The sequence below is a fragment of the Heterocephalus glaber genome, unplaced genomic scaffold (genome assembly GCF_053883595.1).
Source record: "Heterocephalus glaber isolate CG9 unplaced genomic scaffold, H.glaber_assembly_v1.0 deba00000809, whole genome shotgun sequence".
NCBI classification, from domain to species: domain Eukaryota; kingdom Metazoa; phylum Chordata; class Mammalia; order Rodentia; family Bathyergidae; genus Heterocephalus; species Heterocephalus glaber.
In genome coordinates this window covers 10,361,073-10,384,930 of record NW_028258163.1, presented here as the reverse complement: position 1 = coordinate 10,384,930, position 23,858 = coordinate 10,361,073, and the positions used below count along the sequence as shown (strand labels likewise).

The window sequence follows — 23,858 nt, the reverse complement described above, 5'->3', positions numbered from 1 at the left end:
GCCCAGATATTCTACAGTGAAGATTTATTATACATTAAAATTAGAAGATATAAAAATTTGCTAAAAAGGAAAGAAAAAAAGACTTTCATTCTTATTGAATCTATTTTTAAATTGTTACTATAATGAAGTGTTTATTTATTATTTTTACCAACAAAAGCTTTCCACGAGAGTATGCCAAATATTATGGAAAGGTCACTCTGGAAGAATCTGCCTGGAATTGTGTTAAACTCACCATCAGCACTTTCGCCTCAGTAGACATATAAATAATGTGGTTACTTTTAAAACCAAGCCTAGCTCTTTTGTTTCCTTTTCCTAACTGATAATGATCACTTGTGCTAATGGTCCTTCTGCATGTCTTCTATTGGCAGAACAATTAAATGTGTTTTGATGTGAAAAAATATCTTCGGCACCATCTTCTTTGAGAACCCCAGTTTTCCCAGTATTCTCTTTTATTAGAAATATTGCCCAAGAAGCAGACTACTGCTGGTCCTCATCCCACCTAGATACTTGGTAACATCTCAACTATTGAAGTTATGTAATTCTTGAGTACCATTGCTAGTGGACCTAAAACTCCCTCCTACAACAAATTCTTGACTAAAGATAAAGTAAATTAAAATGTATTTTGATATTCAAAGTAATAGCAAGTATGGGGGAAATTAGACATGTATCCGTTTTGGTAAATTAGTTTCCTGAGTATACTTAGACTTTATCAGGGTTCCATAAGACAACTGGCTTAAGGGCAGCAGTGGTTGCTCCATGATTACTTACAGGACATTCTGGTGGTCCACTCACTTTCATGACTGAACATCTGACCAGTTGTTTTCTGGAAGGAGTGCTTCCATTTAACAAATGCCTTAAAGTACAAAATAATCAGAGGTTTAGTGTAAATAAATTTAGATGAAGAAGAAATCTCCTTTAGAAAGGTATGAATGACATGTTGTATTTTATCTCATGTGTGAATATGGTATTTTTCTCTCCCTTAGTTTTAGATTAGTTAAGGCCAGTTTTAAGCTATTAATGCCTCTGACTATGCAGAACAACTTTTTAGCTGAAGTGTACTCTTTATAATGTGATTAAAACCACTCTTTATACTGGATATTTTTCTGGACAATTCATAAAAATATGTGGACTAGTTTCTTTATAGAGACTATATAATTTCACATTTGTGTCCATTAGTAAGATATAAAGGACTTCAATGTAGGTGACTGTCCATGTAAATTTGTGCAAATGCTCGTTTTTCAGTTATGATTTATTTTTCTCTTGTCTCATTTATGACATGACAGTTTTATAGTTTTAAGCAGGAACCTATGAAGAATACCAGTGTGATGTAGTGAAAACTTCACTTGACTGAGGAACAAGTTTGTTCTTTTTTGTCCCAAACTAGTTGTGTGACCTTAGGAAAGTCACTCTTAATGTGAACTGCAGATGCATGCAAACAGCGTCTGTTGCTTTTTCTGATTATACTAAATGAAGCTTGTTCATCAAAAAGCAATTAAAACATATGGAAAACAGACACTATCTCAACTGAAGAGGCAGAAGTAGCAACTGTAATATTTGGTATACTACCTTCTCTATATTATTTCTGTGACCTATATTCTAACATAATTTTTTATAGTTTAAGCTTTATTTTATGTGCTTATAAGGAAACAAAAATTTCAAGATGGAGTGTAATTATATCAAATGAAATAAAGTGTAAACAACAATATAAAGAACATGTATAGGTTATATCTTATAATTTATTTTGAGGTTTCAAAAAACAGTGGTTTTGGTTTTAAAGTTCTAATTCCAGTAGCTAATATAACATTCAAGTAAAACATATTTCAAAATTTATATTTTTAAAAAATAATAACTAAATTATATAACTCTAAGACAACTTGCCTTTACCACAATTTTCAAAATGGTGCTGTTTAATTCTTTTACAGAAAGCAAAGAGGGTGATATAGTTTTTCACCTTCTCAGAAAGTTTCTCACTGGTCAACTAGGTGGTAAGAATGGTGTACAGATGTCCAAATACCAATCCATCAAAGTCAGCAGCCTGCTTATTGAAGAAATATGATTGTGTTTCCGGTCTTTGAGAAAGAGCTTGACAGCACTGGTCAACATCTTCTAAAACTTGGTCTGAAGTCTTGTTTCCCCATCCGATAGTCTCATTTTATGTTAACTTCTCATTGTTTCTGATAGGCCAAAATATGATTCAGAGTCCAAGGGTTAAGGAGATCCATGCTTAGCATGAGCCCTCTCCCCTACTGTAGCTTTGTCACACCATTAAAGATACAATTTCCCAGTCAGCAACATATTGACTAATTCCATGTAGGCTTTCATTTCTGCTTTTTGGTCTTCATCCAATCCATGATTATAAGAATGGCCTTTGCCTTTAAAGAACTGAACTCCTGGACCAAGTTCAGATACTGTGTGATTTCCCACATGAATAAAAGGTACTTTACAAGATGGAGACATACGTTCTGCATTTGGCGTACAAACAGCTTTGATAAGCAGATTACACATCTGCAAAAAGGCAGCAACAGAAGCTGCATTAGCAGAAAGAAAAATTTGCTTGCCTTTCAATTGCTAATATAATGTAGCATTTTCAGGCCAAGGTTCTGTAGCTGAGATCTGGGAGACAAAGGCTCTGCCACTAAAGACATGTCAGCTGGGTAGTGTTGTATCTGCTGTTTCATATTCATTTTTTACTTATAATTATGTCATAGCACTTTCCCATGATATTCTTCTCAAGAAGCATTTGGGGTAAGTGGATCTAGAAAGTGTTTCAAGCCTTGGCAACTTTATTGTAGAGATACACATGTTACTGAAGGAAAAATAGAATACTCAGTTACTCAAACAAGTCTCACAGGAATCCAAAAAAGTTGGACAAGAAAGTGCTATTGTATGACAAATAATTGTGATGGCAGTGGTAATAGTGATTATAGTAATTGACATTTATTGAGTGAATGTGCCAGATGCAGTGTCCAAGCACCTGACAAATATATTTCTTCATTATTGCAGCTGTCTAAAGTAGGTCTTATTATTACTTCCATTCAAAAGTTAGATATCCAAGTCTTGGCCAAATTTAACAGCTTATACAAAGCCAATAGTTAGAAAGGAATGGAGCATTTTGAAGCTTTGGCTCCACCATTATTCACAATATAGTGCCTACCTTGTATGTGAGTTGAAAGGTTTAAGTGATGTGTATGAATGTCTCGGCACACACTGAGTACTCAGTCAATGTTGGCCATAATCAACTCCCACCAGCACCAATCTGATTATCCTGCTCAGTTCCATTACACTACTAACTGAGCAGCCCATCAGCCACTGGACTGACTACATTGCGTGTCATTAGCCGTGGCTGTGTTGTGCAAGGGAACACAGTACAGTATATCATTGTACTACTGGAAAATCCAATATCTATTCAATTGCCTATTTAACTTATTTTAAACTGTAGCATGAGAGGTTTGCACTATGTAGTTTCTTAGGTACTCCTGGCTTCAAAGTTCTCACATGTAAGTTGTATTTTGGCTAGGGTACAAATGAATGAGGTAAGGTGTGAAGAATCAAATCATACCCCTAAATAATACAGTAGTTGTCAGAAGCAGTTGTGGGAAACTTTTAAAAAGTCAATAGGAGAGTTTTATTCAATTTGATAAATGAGGTGCCTTTCTTTAGATTTGTTGAATATCAAGTACTAAAATGCATTTAGATAAATATGATATGCATTTAGACAAATAAAATCCTTACTTTTGAAGAGTACTACATTAAATTAGAAAAATGAACATATGGCATGTTACCACTTTGTTTATGAACCTGCTGCAAATTCAAATTAGCAGCTTCATCAGTAGTCTTCCCCCCCCCATTAAGTTTATTGGTACATTTTTGGTATAAAATACAGTTACATTCATCATTGGGATCTTGTACCTTTACATGAGTATCTTGGTTCCTATTTTTTCCCCTTCCCTTGCCCTCCCTTCAGCCCCTCCACCCCTCCCTATTTGCAAAGACCTTGTTTCCATTTTTTTTCCTCTTATATTTTTTCCTTTCCCTTTTTTCCCTTCCCCTACCCTCCCAATTCCCCTGCTCTTTTAGACCTTTTCTTCCTGTTACACAATATCAATTATACATTTTTAAAATTACAATATCAAGATCTAGGAGATATTACCACACATTTTACAGAATTGGAAAGGACATAGAAAGCATATTACAAAAATCTTTTTTGAAATAAATTTGACAACTGCTAAGAAGGACCATGGAAGACAAATTAATGAAACTAACTCTGGAGGAAATATAAAATTTGAATAGCACCTATTAAAGAAAGTATATTCCTAGCTTGAAAACCTACCTATATGCCAACAGCAAGCTCATAAACATTTTAACTGATAAATTATATCAAACAATTAAAGCAGAAAAAAGAAGGAACACTTCTCCCCTCATCTTAGGAACTCAACATTGTGCTAATCCTAAAACTGGATAAAGATAATAGAAGAAAAAAGTATGAACATAGATAGAAATTTGTTTAACAAAACAAACTATTGGAAGTCAGATCTGGCAGGATGTAGAAAGTGATTTTGTTATAGGGATGACAGTGTTGGTTCAGCATTGGAAGATCCACCCCCAAAAGTCATCATTTAAACAGAGGAAAGGAAAAAGCCATATGATCCTGTCACTAGTTGGAGAAAAAGTATTGGACTAAATTCTACAGCTGTTCATGGTAAAAGCTATCAGGAGCCTAAAAGTAGAACAGAAACTTCTCAATAGATTAAAGACATGTACTCCATACTTCCAGCGACAATGCCTTATATAAATGGAGAAGATAACAATACTTTCTCCTTAAGGTGGGGAACAAGGGCAGATATGCTTACTCTTTATCTGTCCATTAAACTTTGAAACCTAGTCCCCACCAAAATAGTCTGGCAATAAAATGACACAATTAGGATAGGATTGGCACGGCAAAGCAAAATCTTTATATGTAGATGAAATGATCATCTACAGAGAAAATACTAAGAAATCTCTAGGAGCCCCTAGAACTTGTATTTGAATTTAGCAGGAATAGAAAACACAAGGTATATATAAAAATTCAGGTCTGTGTATACTTGCTATAAATGAAGAATTGGATATTGAAATTTCAAAGTTATGTAGGAGTACAAAGGACCTAGAAAAGTTAAAAACAAAAACAAAGACAGTGTTGGAAGATGTTTAGTACTTAATTTTAAGACTTCTTCTAAAGCTACAGTAATCAAGGCAGTGTTGGTGTAAGGAAAGACATATAGATCATTTGAATAAAACAGAGAATCTAGAAATAGAACCACACATATATGGTCCACTGAGTTTTGAAAGATTATTTAACATTAACATTTTATAGAATATAAACTCAATTCAAGAGCAGAGGAAGAGATAGTGTTTTCAGCAATCGGCACTAGAACACCTGGTATCCGTATATAAAAAATTAACCTCAACGCTTTTTTTCCATACATGAAAATAACTTGAAGGGATCTATGAACCTAAATAAGAAAGCCTAAAAGCATAAAACTTTAAGAAGAAATTATAAGGGAAAATATTTATGAATTTAGAGTAGGCAAGAACTACCTAGGATACAAAAGACATGATGTATAAAAGACAAAAATTGATAAATGAGATTCCATCAAAATTTAGAACTTTAAATGACATCATTAAAATGAAAAGTCCTTAAACAGACCATATTTACAATACATATAATCTATGACCAGAATATATAAAGAATTCTTAGAGCTCATTAATAGACATCCCAATTAAAATGTAGATGTAAGAAGATGATAAATAGCCAGTATAGCACAAGGAATGCACTGCAACTCTAGAATCAGAAAAATACTAATCAGTACAATAACAAGATTGAATTATACACTCATTAGGGAGCTGAAGTTCAAAGTTTTAAAAGCCTTGTCATGACTTTTTCTTTTTGTTGGATTCTCCCCCTTTGCGTTTAATTTGTCATGCCCAATGGATTCATTCTGCTGGGTTTCCTGGGGTTGTGATCCTCATTGTCTTTTCCTAGGGTATTGTCTAAAATTTTTTGGAGTGCTGGTTTGGTATTCATGAAGTTCCTGAGGTGCTCTTTGTCATGAAAGTATCTTATTTCTCCATCAATTTTGAAAGATAGTTTTGCAGGGTACATCAACCTGGGTTGGAGGCTGTTTTCCTTTAGGGCTTGAAATACATCACTCCAAGGTCTTCTTGCCTTGAGGGCTTGCCTTGAAAAGTCTGCTGTGATTGTGATGGGCTTTCCTTTGTATGTGATTTGTTTCTTTTCTCTCACTGCTTGTAGAATTTTGTTCTTCTGTTGGATTTCTGGAATCCTAACTATTATATGCCTATGTGTAGATTTTTTTTTGATCAAGGCTAGCTGGAGTCCTATATGCCTCACTTATCTGTATGTCAAGTTCTTTTCCCCTCCTTGGGAAGTTTTCTGCCATCACTTCTGTGAATAGTTTTTTTTATGTCATCTGCACTCTCTCCTCCTTCTTCATTGACTCCAATCAGTCTTATGTTATTCTTCTTTGCATCGTCTAGCAGCTGCTGGATTGATTTCTCATGTTCCCTTACAATTTTAAAGCAATTTTTCTCTTTCTCCTCACTAATTTCAATCTTATTTTCTATATGTGAAATTCTATCCTCACATTGGTTCCTTCTGCTGCACAGACTTTCCATGGAGTTTTTAATCTCTTGGAAATCTGTTTGTATCTGTTTTATGGATTCCATTTGTTTCCTATGTTGGGATTCCATCATGTTCCTCAGATCCTCTATTTTTTTATCTGTGTCCTCTCTAGATTTATTAATCATGTCTTGCACCATGAGCAAAATCTTTGCTGTTATCTGAGTAATTATTTCTGATTTCATTTTTCCCAGATCCTCTTTTGTTGCCAGTTCAGAGAGTCCAGGTGGTTGAGTATCAGATTGTTCCATCTCATTTCCCTTTGGGGTTGCTGTATGTGATCCAGGAGTCTGTCTTTGAGACTTGTTTATGTGTCTTCTCATTTCCACATGAGGGGCTGCTTCTGGCGCTCACAGGGCTCACCTTCTCTGCCCTAGGAGCTTGGGATGGCAGCAGGGGAGCTTCCTTCCATGTTCTCGGACCAGCTGAGCTTCTCTGCCCTAGGAGCCTGGGATGGAGGCAGGGAGCTCCAGTAGTCTTTCTTAACAATGAATGAAACAAGTTGCTGATTTATAAACACTAGGTTTATAATCTCAAGTGGTAAGTATTTGAATAAAAATTTAAAACAGCAACAACAACAACAAAAACTAAGCACATTCCATGCCCTTCCAGAATTATGCACCTTTAAGTTAGTGTTGATACTAAGACAGAGTTGTTTGGAAATGGAGACTTCTTTCCAGTAATACTACACTTACAATTTGTCACCAATGGTTATTAGAACTTCATGACACTAAACCCCCGTGCTTTTAAAACTTCACAAAAGTTTTGATGAAACAAAGTGAGAGCAGCCCTCTTTGAAAAATCTATCTTCTTTGAAATATCTTATATTTTCTACATGATGACTATTCCCTGAAGCTATAGAATTCATTATTCTACATGACACCTAAAATATTCTAAAGTAGTATAGGGAGTCTGACTCCTCTCTTTGGGAATGAAATAGCTAGGAGACAAGGTGGGTGTTATAAGGAAGCAGGACTTACATATTACTATTCTCTAAATGAAAAATCATATTTTATAAATATGCTTATTTAGATGTATTTGTGAAAATAACTAAGAAATGACATCTTTTTAAAAGATATATGTCCCTTCTATTAATGCAGATAAATGAAAGGTATGCATGGGCCTAGAAGATGTTGTAACATGGAGAACTTCAGCCTTTGTTTGAGAATGCAACCACCTGCCTCCCATTAATGTGAAATGCACTCTCACTGGATCATTCTAAAATGTTACTCCCATGGTCTCTTTTAAAGCATTAAGAGTCAGAAAATTTAGAATGAAAGCTGAAATTCCATCTTGGAACTTTCTCTCTGGTGCATATATCTCTGTGGCAAATGTGTAGTACAGTGCAACCCCAAGGTATCACCTTAGCATTTGAGAATTCTGGAGAAAAATAACACCCCCCCGAGAAGAGGCAGGGACATTGGAAAATGTATTAAATTATGAGTCAAAAATCTGTACACTGCCACTATTAGTGCGACCCAGGAAAGTCTCTTCATCAGGCTGGGCTTCCATGTTTTCTACCATAAAATTAAATGGTTAGACTAGATTAGAGCTAGATAAAGGTTACACTGTCTTGCCAGCTTTCTCTAGTATTTGTATCTGTATCAACCTGAAGACAAGAAATGGCTGTGTATATATGGTTCACTTGACTATGCAAAAGCAGAGGGAAAAGGTAACAGAATATTAACAGCTAATTTAAATGGCTTCCTTTTCAGAAGAATGAGTGTTATTCTTCATAAAGGTTAAACACCGATGGTTGTGTCAGTATTGCGAATGGCTGAAAAATTTACCTGGTGGGGAAAGTTCTAATCTGAGGTGAAGGTATATGAGAGGGGAAAAAAATCATAATGTCTTACAGTGGGTTGACTTGTGAAGTGTGGATAAAATCTTCTTCATTTAGATTGCAGTTGTACTCAGACAGGGTTCCCTCCTAAAATTGTGACTTGATAAATCATTTACTTTCGCAATTTTGCTGTAGAGCACAGACTAGATGTATAATCGGATGAACATTTAAGATTATATTATGATTCTTTAAAATGTATTCATCATCTATACAAATAATATACTCATCACAAAATAAAAAGAATACAATTCTTTGCATTATATATAGCCAGGAACATTTGTATAGAGCTTTCTAATTCAAATTATTATACCAATAAGATATTCAGTGAGGAATTTGAACATTATCATACATAGCTTTAAAAGTATAAAAATACAGATGACTAAAGATCATAAATCAATTCGAAGTATGATTTGCCTCAAAATGACCATTTTCAACCATTTGTGAGAGAATGACACTCAATACTCTAGGTCCACCATGGTACATATTGAGTGGCTTGTTCCTAAGAATCTAGAAGGGTCATAGTGCTGTACAGATGGTAGGAATGGGGGCGGACTGAAAAAATAGCTGTTTAAGTCACTGCTTTTATTGTGTGAATCAGCTGATGAAACCTGCTTAAGAACAGCCCCAGGTGCAAGAGTTATGTGATATCAGTATTCTGCTTTTCTTTGATCCCTGTAAAAATATCCAAATTCAGTCATGAAGTACAACTGAAAAAGGTAGATAAAAAATGGTGAAAAAGATGAGCTCTGGAAAGACTGGTTGAACTCAAAAAAGATCTGGGCTGAAAGTAGACAAAATAGTTTGGGGTTTTTTTTGAGACTTCTTTTATCTGGAATTCTTTGATTTGACAACTCTAAAGATCTCTTCAGAATCTTTAGTATGTTGTCTCTTACTTGTTACTTTCACCGGAAGTCTGAGTTTTCTAGTGTACTTTGTCCTCAGGCAGGTGACATGGAAATTAAACTATACTTATATGCCGGGGACCTTAATATCATGTCACTACACAGCCTCTACCAGTGTACACAGAAAATCCACACATGGCCTCTTGTGCTCTTTGCCTTTACCATCCAGCTAGATGTTTGCAAATGAAAACTCTGTGACAGACCAGAACTGATCACTTTCCCAATTTAACTGAAACTAGAAAAACTAATAAGATAGAAGACTAGATAGGGTATTATCTTTCATGGACAGACATGAAAAGAGAAAAAATTAAGTTCTCTACAACTCCATGTTGCCTGTATTTCTTCCTTTTTGGATATATTTTTTTAAAATCCCTCTTTCCAGTGGCAGTGTGCTTTTGCCTTTGTTGGTAAAAGTATTCTTTTCTTCTGAAGTCACATGAGCGGGCAATTTTCTAAGAAATGAAAAATGACCTCCGTGTTCATGTCAAATGTCCATCACATGAAGTGAAGCATGGTCCCTTTGTTTCCTCATTAGCATCACCCAGCTCCTCTATTTGTAAACCACAATAAAAGCTGCTTCTTTACTGTGTGTCCTGTTGATTGATACCAATCACATCAGGTCCATAAACCATGGTAGATTAAAGTGTAATAGACTGTATAGAGAATACTAGGAAGATATTCCAAACCGTATCCCTTCCCCTCATTTTTACAATTTGTTACCTCCTCCAGGGGTGTCCATAAATATGACTTAATTATGTACGGAATAAAACTCTCACTTTCGCTGAACAGTGACCTACTTTGGCCACTTTTACTATGTGAATGGCCTCCTCTTGAAAACTTTACAGCTTGGGTATATTTAAATTATGAATGTTCTTGATCTTAAAATTTTCTGCACATGTAATCTTATTTATAAAAAACTTTCCCTTTTTCAAATTTAACCTTGGAAAATACTTAGTATGTTTTAAAAATTCACTGTGTGACAAATGAATCTCCAGGGTGAATGTCATCTGTGTCTCTGAAAATGTTTCAATCTGAAACAGGACATATCAGGATGGAACTAGTATTCTGACCCTTCACTATTACTTTACTCTTATTATTTTGTTACAAACAAATGGTAGATTAGAAATTGCCCTGCCAAGGGATACACCCTGGTTTCCATTAAGGAGATAGTGAGCAAGGGTTTTGTCTGTCAAAGGGTTCCCTCTGGTGCTCGTATATCCATGTATCAGATATGTAAGCAGAGTGTCTCCGGCATATTACTTGAGAGGAAATGCAATGAAACAACACTATATACATATATTATAGTGATCTGTGATGTTACTATTATAATTTTGGGGGGGCATTATGAATGGTGCCCATATAAAATCTCAAATGTAATCCATAAATATTGTATGTTCTGAATATTCCACCAACTACCCATTTGCCTCTTTTCCTCCCTCTTAGGCCTCCCTACTCCCTAAACCATACAAGTACTGCTAATTAACAACTCTACACTGGCCTCTAAGTGTCCTAGTGAAAGGAAGAGTCACTTTAAATGATGAGGTGTAGTGAGGAAAGCATGTCAAAAGCCAAGCTAGGCGGACTTCTAGGATTCTTACACTGAATAATTAGCCAAGTTGTGAATGAAAAGGAAAAGTATTTGAAGGAAATTGAAAGTGCTATTCCAGCAATCACATGATAAGAAAGAGAAGCCACTTTCTTGCCCGTATGGAGAAAGCTTTAGTGGTCTGGACTGAAGATCCAACCAACCACAACATTCTCTTATGGCATCACCTAATCCAGAGCAAGGCCTTACCAAAAGGATTTAGGACTTACTAAAGGGTTAGATGATTATTAGCATTTTTTAGCAATAAAGTATCTTTAAATTAAGGTATTTAAAGTACATTTTTGTAGACTTAATGCTCTTATATACTCAAAGTGTAAGCAAAACTTTTGGGAAACCAAAAAATTTATGTGGCTCGTTTTACTGCAATATTTACTTTATTGCTATGCTCTGGAACCTAACCCATGATATCTCTGAGGTATGCTATACTGGCATTTGCTCTAGCTAATCAAAAATAAATGCTACCATTCCTGATTGTCCATTATGTGGTAGTCATAGGTTAATCTTAGGTGTTCAGTCTGACTCATAACTTTCTTACAAGGTAGATCTCATTCCCATTTTTATGAGTAAGGTTCAGTGGGGTTAAATAACTTCCACAGTATCATCCAGTTAACAGGTTACAGAACAGAAATTCAACCGAGGACTGCCTGATATGAAGCCCAAGCTCACTACACTACACTACATTTAACTTTGCCATACCTACTAACCAACTGGAAGTCTGAACACCCAACAACCTCAACATGACATTGAGCCTCAAAGATCTGACTGCAGAGATTTAGATTTAACCAAACACTGGATATCCATGTCATATAACATGCACAACTCTGTGAGAGTAGGTATGATCATCTTCATTTTACAAGGGAAGCTACATGTGACTTGTTCACAACATTTAAGTGACAGACTTGCCCTGAAAACATGGCATATGCTTATCTTGATTTGCATTCTCTGGGCCCAGAACTATTGAATAGAAAGGGCTATTTCTGCTTCAGTTGGTAGCCTGTAATACTCAGGAACTTTTCAAACATTTTGCAGTGGAGCAATTTCCTGATAACTAATAACACGAAGAACATAAAATGAATGAAGAAACAAAATTCCAAGGATTTAAGATTTACCCTAGAACAAGAGTGGTCTTTACTTTGTAGAGGCTACGTAAAATAAAACCATCCACTGAAACAAAAAACACCTTCTAGAAGTGCCATATTGCTTTCTCTTAATGACAAGATTTATGAAAAATAAATATTGGTCTTTTGTAGAAAAAATAAAAGTTTAAGTAAAATGATATACAGTTCTACCAATGATAGAAAAATCATACCTTGTGGAGCAAACATACCTCTCAGGTCTCTCCAAGCACTTCAGAGATTCACCCATCACAGTGCACACATAGGCTTGATAAAGAAGTTTGGAAGGTAGAATTGATGTTGAGTGAAGCTTCTCATTATTAGTACTCTGACCTGTTTTTTTTTTTTTTTTTTTTTTTTTTTTTTTGGTGCCAGGATCGAACTCGGGTCCTTGTGCTTGCACAGCAGGCAGCGAAACCACTGAGCTAAATCCCCGGCCCCTCTGACCTGTTTTTATTGCTTTCATTATCTTGAAAGATGAGAGATTATTATCATTTTAAGCAGCTATTGTAATCTCTTGATTTGGAAAAGAGTTATATATAGTTCATTGCAGATAAAGTGACAGCTTCTTAGGAGGAGAGGGAAGAGCAAGGTAAGAGTGCCTGTTGTTTCCTCAACTCACCTGATGCTACTTGACAATACCTCCCCCTACCCTGACTAGTAGTACCATGATTTATTTTGAAAAATAAAATACCTAAATACTATTATCTGTGTGGTTTTGCAGAAGATTAAATAAGTTCCATAGATCAATTCAGAACCACTACTACTCAAAGTTGTAGGATAAGGACAGTTTTCATCCAAGGTATACTATCTTTAATTTAAATATTATCTCTCTTCTTTTGAGACTTGCACCAATGGCTCTGGCTGTTTAGACATAGCTAATCCAGTAATGGAGGCTCCTTTCAAAGATATCCATTTATGCTCTAGGATTTTCCTGCTGTTCCTTATCAGAAATACCTTATAACAGGTCTTGATTTCTCAGGTTTACTAAACTGTCTTTTACAGTTATCTTTGTACAACTGGAATGAAAGTTGTACAAGGACCTTTGCTTTCCTCACTGGTGGCTCTCAGCACCTAGAGTAGGGTCTGGCACATGGAATGCAAGAATAAACCCATGTGTTTCATGATGTCAGTTGCCAAGGCAGAGCCAGATATGGCCAGCAGGAATGTTTTCTTTGTCTGGCAGAGTATTGGAAAGGGTGTTCTAAAAACTGGGACTATTCTTTTCTAACTTTCCACTAAAAAGGTAGATTTGGTAATAAGGCTGAGTACTTGTTCTCTCTAAAATAGAGCATGACCCTTCCACTTGCCCTACCAGTCCCTATTGAGAAATAAGAGATTAAATTTTAGAACATTGAGGTTCTTACACTTGGCTCACAATTACCTTGTTTGTTGATGATATTAGAATTTGTTACTCCAAAAATAAATTCGAATTTGGTTTTTTAAATATTTACAACATATAATGACATGGTTGGAAATTTCACATTTTGAGGAAAGAGAAATATTTTGGGCTGGTAGATCTTCTAAATCACACCAGGGGTAGCAATGCTTTCCTGTAAGTGTACAGGTTTAGGTTTTTTGCTTGAGAAAAATTGAGATCCTAGTCTAGGTTCTTCTCATTTTCCTTAAGGCTCTTTTCCCCAACCCCTCAGAGGTTCTGCAATATTTATTAATTGCCTCTTAGTAATACCTCTTTTTTCCATTTGGACATTGTTTTATTCAAATTACCATATTCATAGAGCCATTAAAGTCTTATCTGCTGTTTAACTCAGTTTGAATACGCTATTTCCTGTTGCTAAATTTATATGTAGTGACTGTGTAGTCACAGTCTACTTAGCACAGCATGGAAGCAGCCAGTTAGAAAACACCTGATGACGGAGGAAACCAAAGGTCCTCCTGGAAGACCACGCAAGTCTCCAAGGAATTTCTCCCCCTGTTTAGCCATGCACATAGTTTAAAAATCACTGGATAAGAACAAATCACTAGTTTCTCATTTTGGGGAACTTGGTAGCTTATGAGAGAAAGAGTCACTTCTCAATATCTGATTGGCTAAGTTAACCAGATTTACTCACAGAGATTTCTGCTAGGATTGTGTAGGGGGGAGGGGGCTTTGTGGGAGGGAGACATACAGCAAAAGATGGACCTAAATATGACTTAACCTTATCTAAAATATCAGAGCCAAATCATTTTAATATTAAAATAATTATTGAAATTTTCTGTATTTCGTGTATAATCTTTAACTTAGGCTCATATTCTAAATATAAAGTCTTATGCTTGGGAAAGCTAATGTCTTTTCAGTAAATCTTAACATATGCATTTCTAAGCTGAAATTATTTATATAGGCCCTTTTTACACTTAGGGTTATAGCAGAAAGCAAGGTAAATGGAGTTACTCTCTTGAAGCTTACATTACGTTGCTGTTCAATAGTTAATTGTATAATAACTTAAGTTATGTTATTTATAACAAGTTATTATGTTGTGTAAGAGAATTCTCTGTCAGTTAGATAAAGGTGAAGGGGAAGAAAAGGCAAAGCAAGAGAGTAGAATATGAGAGAGGTTGTAGAGAACATGAGGGGGTGGCAAGGGATGGTATGCTGTTTGGTGGGGCCCAAGTAGGTGGTCCTTGAGCAGAGGCCTGGACTCCAGGGGGAGGAGCAGGTGATCCACAGATCCACAGGTGCACATGGTCAGCATGATGGAGCCACGGCAGGTTGCACAGGGCTGGAAAGAAATAAACATGAGAAAGAAGTGGTGTCTCCAAGAAGCCAGGGAGCAGATTCACAGGGCATTCTAGGGCACTATGAAGACTTCAGATGTTATATCAAGGGTGCTGAAAATCCATCAGAAGTTTTGAGAAGGGGAGCACCTTGATAAAACTTACATTTCAAAATCCACAATGAAGATGATGATCATAAGGCACAAGTAATGCCTGTCATAGCATGTATTGATCACATATTATACATTCAGCTCTTTGCATATATTATCTCATTCAGTCTTTATCACAGCTATCTGCTAATGGTCATTGTGACTGTTCTTATAGGACAGATGCAGTAACTAAGTATTTGGTCATGAGTAACTTGCTCCTTGCCACAAAAGTAGTGAATGGCAGAGTCAGACTTTATCAAATGCTATTCTAAATTCCTTTAAGGCCTTTTATGGAGTATTACAACAGAGATTCAAGATATGATTGATTATCTTTGTTCATTCATTTTGTGTCAATATAACTGCAAACTAAATGAATCTTAAAGCACAGCTTCCAACACAGAGGAGGCTTCTGGGTCAGTGTGCCACAGTTCACAGCACAGAGGAGGCTTCTGTGTCAACTTGCCATAGCTCCCAGTGCAGAGGAGGCTTCCAGGTCAATGTGCCACAGCTCCCAGCGCAGAGACAGCTTCCAGGTCCGCTTGCCACAGCTCCCAGCAAGAGGAGGTCAGCCACGCGTGTGCCAGCAGCAACCCCCTTCCTCTATCAAAATGAGAAGACATGTCATAAATAGGCCTCAGAACCAGACTTCCAGATCACCTACAGCAACCCCAAAGGGAAACAAGATGGAACACACTGATACTCAACCACCTGGACTCCCTTAACTAGCAATGAAAGAGGATCTGGGAAAAATGAAATCAGAAATAATTTCTCACATAACAGCAGAGATTGTGCCCATAGTGCAAGACATGATTAATAAATCTAGAGAGGACACAGATAAAAAAAATAGAGCAGCTAAAGAACATGATGGAATCCCAACATAGGAAACAAAGGGAATCCATAAAACTGATGCAAACAGATTTCCAGGAGATGAAAAACTCCACTGAAAGTCTATGCAGCAGAATGAGCCAATGTGAGGACAGAATTTCAGATAGAGAAGATAAGATTGCAATTAGTGACCAGGAAAAGAAAAGTTGCTTCAAAATTGTAAGGGACCATGAGAAATCAATCCAGCAGCTGCTAGATGATACAAAGAAGAATAATAACATAAGACTGATTGGAGTCAATGAAAAAACAGGAGAGAGTGCAGATGACATAAAAAAACTGTTCACAGAAGTGATGGCAGAAAACTTCCCAAGGAGGGGAAAAGAACTTGACGTATGGATAAGTGAGGCATATAGGACTCCAACTAGCCTTGATCAAAAAAAATCTACACATAGACATATAATTGATAAGATTCCAGAAAACCAACAGAAGAACAGAATTCTACAAGCAGTGAGAGAAAAACAAATCACATACAAAGGAAAGCCCATCAGAATCACAGCAGACTTCTCAATGCAAACTCTCAAGGCAAGAAGAGGTTGGAGTGGTGTTTTTCAAGCCCTAAAGGAAAACAACCTCCAACCCAGATTGATGTGCCCTGCAAAACTATCTTTCTAAATTGATGGTGAAATAAAATACTTTCATGACGAAGAGCACCTTAGGAACTTCGTGAGTACCAAACCAGCACTCCAAAAAATTTTAGACAATATCCTAGGAAAAGACAATGAGGATCACAACCCCAGGAAGCCCAGCAGAATGAATCCACCAGGCACAATAAGAAATCAAAAGCAGAAGGGGAGAATCCAACAAAAAGAAAAAGTCATGACAATGATAAGTCAATACATATCAGTTATAAGCATCAATGGTAATGGTCTCAACTCACCAATCAAAAGAAATAGACTGGCAGAATGGGTCAAGAAGCAAGATCCAGCAATATGCTGCATACAAGAAACACACTTAATTCAAAAAGAAACTCATAGACTGAAAGTTAAAGTGTGGAAAACAATACTCCATGTGACAGGAACCCGAAAAAAAGCAGGAGTACCTATCCTCTTTGCCAATCAACTGCATTTCAAACCAACACTGACTAAGAGAGACAAAGAAGGGCACTACATTCTTGTAAAGGGAACAATCCAACAGGAAGAGATGACAATCATAAATGTCTATGCACCAAACACTACTGTGCCCAACTATATAAAAAAATACTAATGCAAATATATAGTGCAAATACTAATAACTATATAAAACAAATACTAATGCAAATATATAGTGTGCCCAACTGTATAAAACAAATAGTAATACTTATATGAAAAATCATATAAGTACTAATGCAGCAGTAGTGGGGGACCTCAATACCCCATTGTCACATATAGATAGATCAACTAGATAAAAAAAACCCGAAATACTACAACTCAGTCAAACTCTTGAACAACTGAACTTAATAGATGATTACAGAGTGTTCCACCCCACACAATAAGAATACACATTCTTTTCAGGTGCACATGGGTAGTTCTCCAAAATACACAACATACTCAATCACAGAACATATTTAGGTAAGTGCAAAGGAACTGAAGTTCTCCATTGTATATTATCAGATCATAGTGCAATGAAATTGGAGATTCATAGCAAAAGAAACCACAAAAATTTCATAAACACATGGAAATTGAACAACACACTTCTGAATAACCAATGGGTGACAGAGGAAATTAAAGAAGAAATCAGACAGTTCCTTCAAATAAATGACAATGACAGCACAACATATCAGAATCTATGGGACACAATGAAAGCAGTCTTACGAGGGAAATTCATAGCAGTGAATACTCATATTAGGAAAGCAGAGTGAGCCCAATTGAAAAGAATGATGCTGAACCACAAGCTTTTAGAAAAAGAAGAGCAGGAAAAGCCCAAAGCCCATAGAAAGGAGGAAATTATAAAGATCAGGGCAGAAATCAATGCAATGGAGACTAAGAAAACAATACCAAAAATTAATGATTCCAAGAGTTGGTTCTTCGAAAGAATCAACAAAATTGACAAACCCTTAGCCAACCTTGTCAGAAAAAGGAAAGAAAAGGCCCAAATCCATGCAATTAGGAATGAAAAGGGTGAAATTACAACAGACCCAGAAGAAATCCAGAGGATCATCAATGCCTACTTCCAGAACCTATATGCCAATAAGATGGACAACACAGAAGAAATGGTCAGATTCCTAGATATATATGAATTACCAAAGTTGAACGAAGAAGACCTAAAAATTCTGTACAACCAAATATCAACCAATGAAATTGAAAATGTAATTAAAAACTTATCAACTAAGAAAAGCCCAGGCCCTGATGGCTTCACTGCTGAATTCTACAAGACATTTAGACAGGAACTACTGCCACTCGTGTTTAAACTCTTCAATGAAATTGAAAGGGAAGCAATATTCCCCAATTCATTGCTGGAAGCAAGCATCACCTTGAACCCCAAAGCAGAGAAAGACCAAACCGAAAAGGAGAGCTATAGGCCAATCTCACTAATGAACATAGATGCAAAACTCCTTAATAAGATACTGATAAACAGAATGCAGAAGATCATCAAGAAGATCTTATACCCTGATCAAGTGGGATTCATCCCATGGATGCAGGGATGGTTCAATATATGCAAATCAATCAATGTAATACCCTATATCAATAGAACCAAGGACAAAAACCATATGATTATCTCCATAGATGCAGAAGAAGCATTTGACAAAATCCAACATACATTTATGATAAAAACCCTACAAAATATTGGAATAGATGGTCTTTACCTCAAACTGATAGAAGCGATCTATGAAAACCCAACAGCCAATATCATACTAAATGGTCAAAAACTGAAATCCTTCACACTAAAATCAGGACCAAGACAAGGATGTCCACTATCACCACTCTTGTTCAATATAGTTCTGGAAACATTAGCCACGGCAATTAGACAAGAGAAAGAAATAAAAGGAATAAAGGTAGGTAATGAAGAAGTCAAATTTCATTATTTGCAGATGACATGATACTCTATGAAGAAGACCCCAAGAACTCCACCAAAAGTCTTCTAGACTTAATAACCAAATTCAGTCAAGTAGCTGGTTACAAGATCAACACACAAAAATCAGTAGCTTTCCTCTACACAAATGACAGCCTCACTGAGAGAGAAATAGGGCAAATAATTCCTTTCAAAATAGCATCCAAAAAACTGAAATACCTGGGAATCAACTAACAAAAGAAATCAAAGACCTCTTCTCTGAAAACTATGGCACTCTGAAAAGAGAGATTGAAGATGATATCAGAAAATGGACAGACATCCCCTGCTTCTGGGTAGGAAGGATTAATATAGTGAAAATGGCTATACTTCCAAAATTGCTATATAGATTCAATGCAATTCCAATTGCGATCCCAGCAGCATAACCTCATGGACCTTGAGAAAATAATCCAAAAATTCATTTAGAACAAGAAGAGACCCAGAATAGTAAAAGCAATTCTAGGTAACAGAGACATAGCAGGGCGTATCACAATCCCCAACCTGCAACTTTACTACAAAGCTACTGTGATAAAAACAGCATGGTACTGGCAAAGAAACAGACCTGAGGACCAGTGGAATAGATTAGAAGATGCAGAAACAACTCCAGACACACTCAGACATCTCACCTTGGAAAAAGGAGCCAAACACCCTCACTGGAGGCAAGATAGCCTCTTTAATAAATGGTGCTGGAAAAATTGGGTTTCAACTTGCCAAAGATTGAAACTAGACCTATATCTCTCTCCATGCACTAAACTAAAATCAAAATGAATTAAAGATCTAAATATTAAAATAGAAACTCTGAACCAGTTGGAACAGAGGTTAGGTAGAACCCTTGAAGACATCATTGTAGGAAAAGATTTTATGAACAAAACCTCAGTTGCCCGTGAACTAGCACAAACAATCAACAAGTGGGATCTCTTCTTATTAAAAGACTTCTGCACAGCAAGAGAAACCACCAGCAGTTTAACGAGACAACCCACAATGTGGGAAAAAATCTTCACCTGCTCTTCCTCAGACAAAGGTCTACTATCTTGAATCTATAAAGAACTTAAAAAAATCAGACCTCCCAAATTTAAAGACCCAATCCAAAAATGGGCATCTGAAATGAACAGACATTTCTCACACAAAGAAGTAGAAATAGCAAATAAATACATGAAAAAATGTTCAACATCACTGGTCATTTGAGAGATGCAAATGAAAACAATGCTGAGATTCCACTTCACTCCAGAAAGAATGGCTGCTATCATGAAATCAACCAATAACCAATGCTGGCGGGGCTGTGGGGAAAGAGGAACCCTGCTCCACTGCTGGTGGGAGTGTAGACTGGTGCAAGCACTGTGGAAATCAGTATGGAGATACCTCAAAGAACTAGGACTGGAAGTCCCATTTGACCCTGCTATTCCCCTGCTGGGGATCTTCCTCAAATAATTAAAGGAATCATACCACAGTGATATATGTGCACCCATGTTCATAGCAGCACAGTTTGTGATAGCTAAAACTTGGAAACCCCCCAAATGCCCATCAACTGGAGACTGGATAAAGAAAATGTGGTTGTTTTATAAGATGGAATACTACTCAGCCATAGAAAATGAGAAATTAGAGACATTTATAGTTAAGTGGATGCACATTGAGGCGATACTCTCAAGTGAAATAAATAGGACACACATGTATAAATACTGAATAGTTTCTCTGGTGTGAGAAACTGAAAGTGTAAATAAGGACTAAATGTATAATAGGTAATGTGAAATAGGAAGAAAAGGGGCAAAGGGGATGGAAGTGGGAGGGCTAGGGGAAAGGATAGAAGGGAATGGGATTAATATGAGAAAATGGAAATATAGGAGCAAAATCTTTGTAAATAGGGAGGACTGGAGGGGTTGAAGGGAGGGCTGGGCAAGGGTGAAAAATAAGAACCAAGAGAGACTATGTAAAGGTGCAAATTTCCAATGATGAATGTCATTATATTGTATACCTAAAATGTACCAATGATTAGAATGAATAATCGATAACGCAAAATAGGAAGAAAAGGTCCAAAGGGGTAGGGATAGTGGGAGGGGCAAGGTAAAGGAAAGAAGGGAAAGGAAAAATGATGAGAAATGGAAAAAATGGAAATAAAGTCTTTGTAAATAGGAAAGGGTGGAGGGGGCGAAGGGAGGGCTAGGAATGGGAAAAAATAAGAACCAAGATGCATTATGTAAAGGTACAATTCCCAATGAGAAATGTAAATGTGTTGTATAACTAAAAGGTACCAATAAAAGAATTTAATAAAGTGCAAAAAAAAGAAAAGAAAATGGCCATACTTCCAAAACTGCTATATAGATTCAATGCAATCCCAATTGAAATCCCAGCAGCATACTTCATGGATCTTGAGAAAACAATCCAAAAATTCATTTGGAACAAGAAGAGACCCAGAATAGCAAAAGCAATGCTAGGTAACAGAGACATGGCAGGGGGTATCACAATCCCCAACTTGACAGTGTATTACAAAGCTACTGTGATTAAAAAAACAGCATGGTACTGGCAAAGAAACAGACCTGAGGACCAGTGGAACAGATTAGAAGATGCAGAAACAACTCCAGACACACTCATCCACCTCATCTTTGACAAAGGAGCCAAACACCCTCACTGGAGGAAAGATAGCCCCTTTAATAAATTGTGCTGGAAAAATTGGGTTTCAAATTGCCAAAGACTAAAACTAGACCTATATCTCTCACCATGCACTAAACTAAAATCAAAATGGATGAAAGGTCTAAATATTAAAACAGAAACACTGAACCGGCGGGAACAGAGGTTAGGTAGAACCCTTGAAGATATTGATGTAGGAAAAGATGTTATGAACAAAACCTCCCTTGCCCGTGAACTAGCACAATCAACAAGTGGGATGTCTTCCTACTAAAATCTTCTGCATAACAAGCGAAACCACCAACAGTGTGAAGAGACAACCCACAGCGTGGGAAGAAATTTTCACCAGCTGTCCCTCTGACAAAGGTCTACTATCTCGAATCTATAAAGAACTTAAAAAAATCAGACCTCCCGAATTTAAAGACCCAATCCAAAAACGGGCATCTGAAATGGACAGACATTTCTCATACAAAGAAGCAGAAATGGCAAACATATGAAAAAATATTCAACATCACTGGTCATTTGAGAGATGCAAATGAAAACATCGCTGAGATTCCACCTCATCCCAGAAAGAATGGCTGCTATCATGAATTCAGCCAATAACAAATGCTGGTGGGGCTGTGGGGAAAGAGGAACCCTGCTCCACTGCTGGTGGGAGTGTAGACTGATGCAACCACTGTGGAAATCAGTGTGGAGATACCTCAAAGAACTAGGACTGGAAGTCCCATTTGACCCAGCTATTCCCCCGCTGGTTATTTTCCTCAGAGATTTAAAGAATCATACCACAGTGATATATGTGCACCCATGTTCATAGCAGCACAGTTTGTAATAGCTAAAACTTGGAAACAGCCCAAATGCCCATCAACTGGAGACTGGATCAAGAAAATGTGGGTTTTTAAAAAATAAAATGGAGTATTACTCTGCCATAAAAAATGATAAATTAGAGACATTTATTGCTAAATGGATGCACATTGAGGCAATACTCCTAAGTGAAATAGATAGAACACACATGTGTAAATGCTGAATAGTTTCTCAGTGTGATAAACTGCAAGTGTAAATGAGGACTAAAAGGTATAGCAGATAATGTGAAATAGGAAGAAAAGGGGCAAAGGGGAAGGGGAAGTGGGAGGGGTAGGGGAAAGGAAAGGAGGAAATGGAATTAATATGAGAATGAAACAAAGGAAACAACGTCTTTGTAAATAGGGAAGGATGGAGGGGTTGAAGGGAGGGCAGGAGAACGGCAGAAAAAAGAATCTTAAAGCATAGTTTATATTACAACTTGGTGATTTTTCCAGACATTTAAAAAGTATGTTATTTTCATACACTACAATATTATCTTCCAATCAGAGAGAAAATATATGTACAAGAGCCACCCTAAAGAGAAACCTCCTTATTAAATAGTCCCTACAGAAGATGAGTTCTTTTTTTTTTTTCCTTAAGTTCTTTTATTGGTACATTTTAGGTATACAATACATTTACATTTATCATTGGGTGTTTGTACCTGTACATGATGTATCTTGGTTCTTATTTTTTCCCCATTACCTTTGCCCTTTCCTATTTACATAGATTTCATTTCCTTTTTTTTTTTCTTGTCTCATAGTTTTTCCTTTCCCTCCTTTCCTTTCCCCTTCCCCTCTCTTCACCCCTTCGTCTTTGGACCTTTTTTCTTATTTCAAATTATCAGTTATTCATTTTAGTCATCATTTATAGCTAAATGGATACATATTGAGGCCATACTCTTAAGTGAAATAAATAGGACCCACATGTGTAAATACCGAATAGTTTCTCTGGTGTGAGAAACTGATAGTGTAAACAAGAAGATGAGTTCTTAATCTGTAGATTCAGAATTATATCTCAGCATCACTGATTTTCTTAGTAATCTTACGTAGTCTTTTCAACACATTTAAAAATATTGTTCTGAGAAAGGAGTCCAGAGGCTTCCCTACATTGCTGAAGTAATTGGAGCCTGAGACCAAGTATATAAGGATTCTCACGAATTCACTTGAATCCCAGCAGAGAGACTGTAAGCACTACAGGATTTATTCCATTTCGGGGTAGGGAGAATGTCATGGTTACATACTGAGGCTCACAGGGAGACCATCGCTCAGTGACCACATCTGCCAGTCTTCCTAGCATTGTTCCAATGTATGTCTTTGTCCAGGTATAGTTATAAATATCATTCCCTTTTACTCTTACAAAGTGTCTCAGAAGAAACATAACACTGTTAGCTCTTGCTGTTTTCAAGAAAGCAGCCTGGTAGATATAGCCAATTGAATGCTATCTCCAAGACCTGGCGTAGGAGCTTACAAACCCCTGTGTTGAGA

General features: G+C 36.6%; 1 protein-coding gene and 1 pseudogene across 8 annotated transcripts in view; one reads left to right on the top strand and one right to left on the bottom strand.

Annotated features, from left to right (window-relative positions):
• The window catches only part of Fmn1 (formin 1), a 440,321-nt gene that overhangs the window by 376,079 nt on the left and 40,384 nt on the right, over positions 1-23,858 (top strand). The gene's annotated exons all lie outside the window — the stretch shown is intronic.
• On the bottom strand, positions 1,865-23,670 carry LOC106010773 (metaxin-2 pseudogene; annotated as a pseudogene).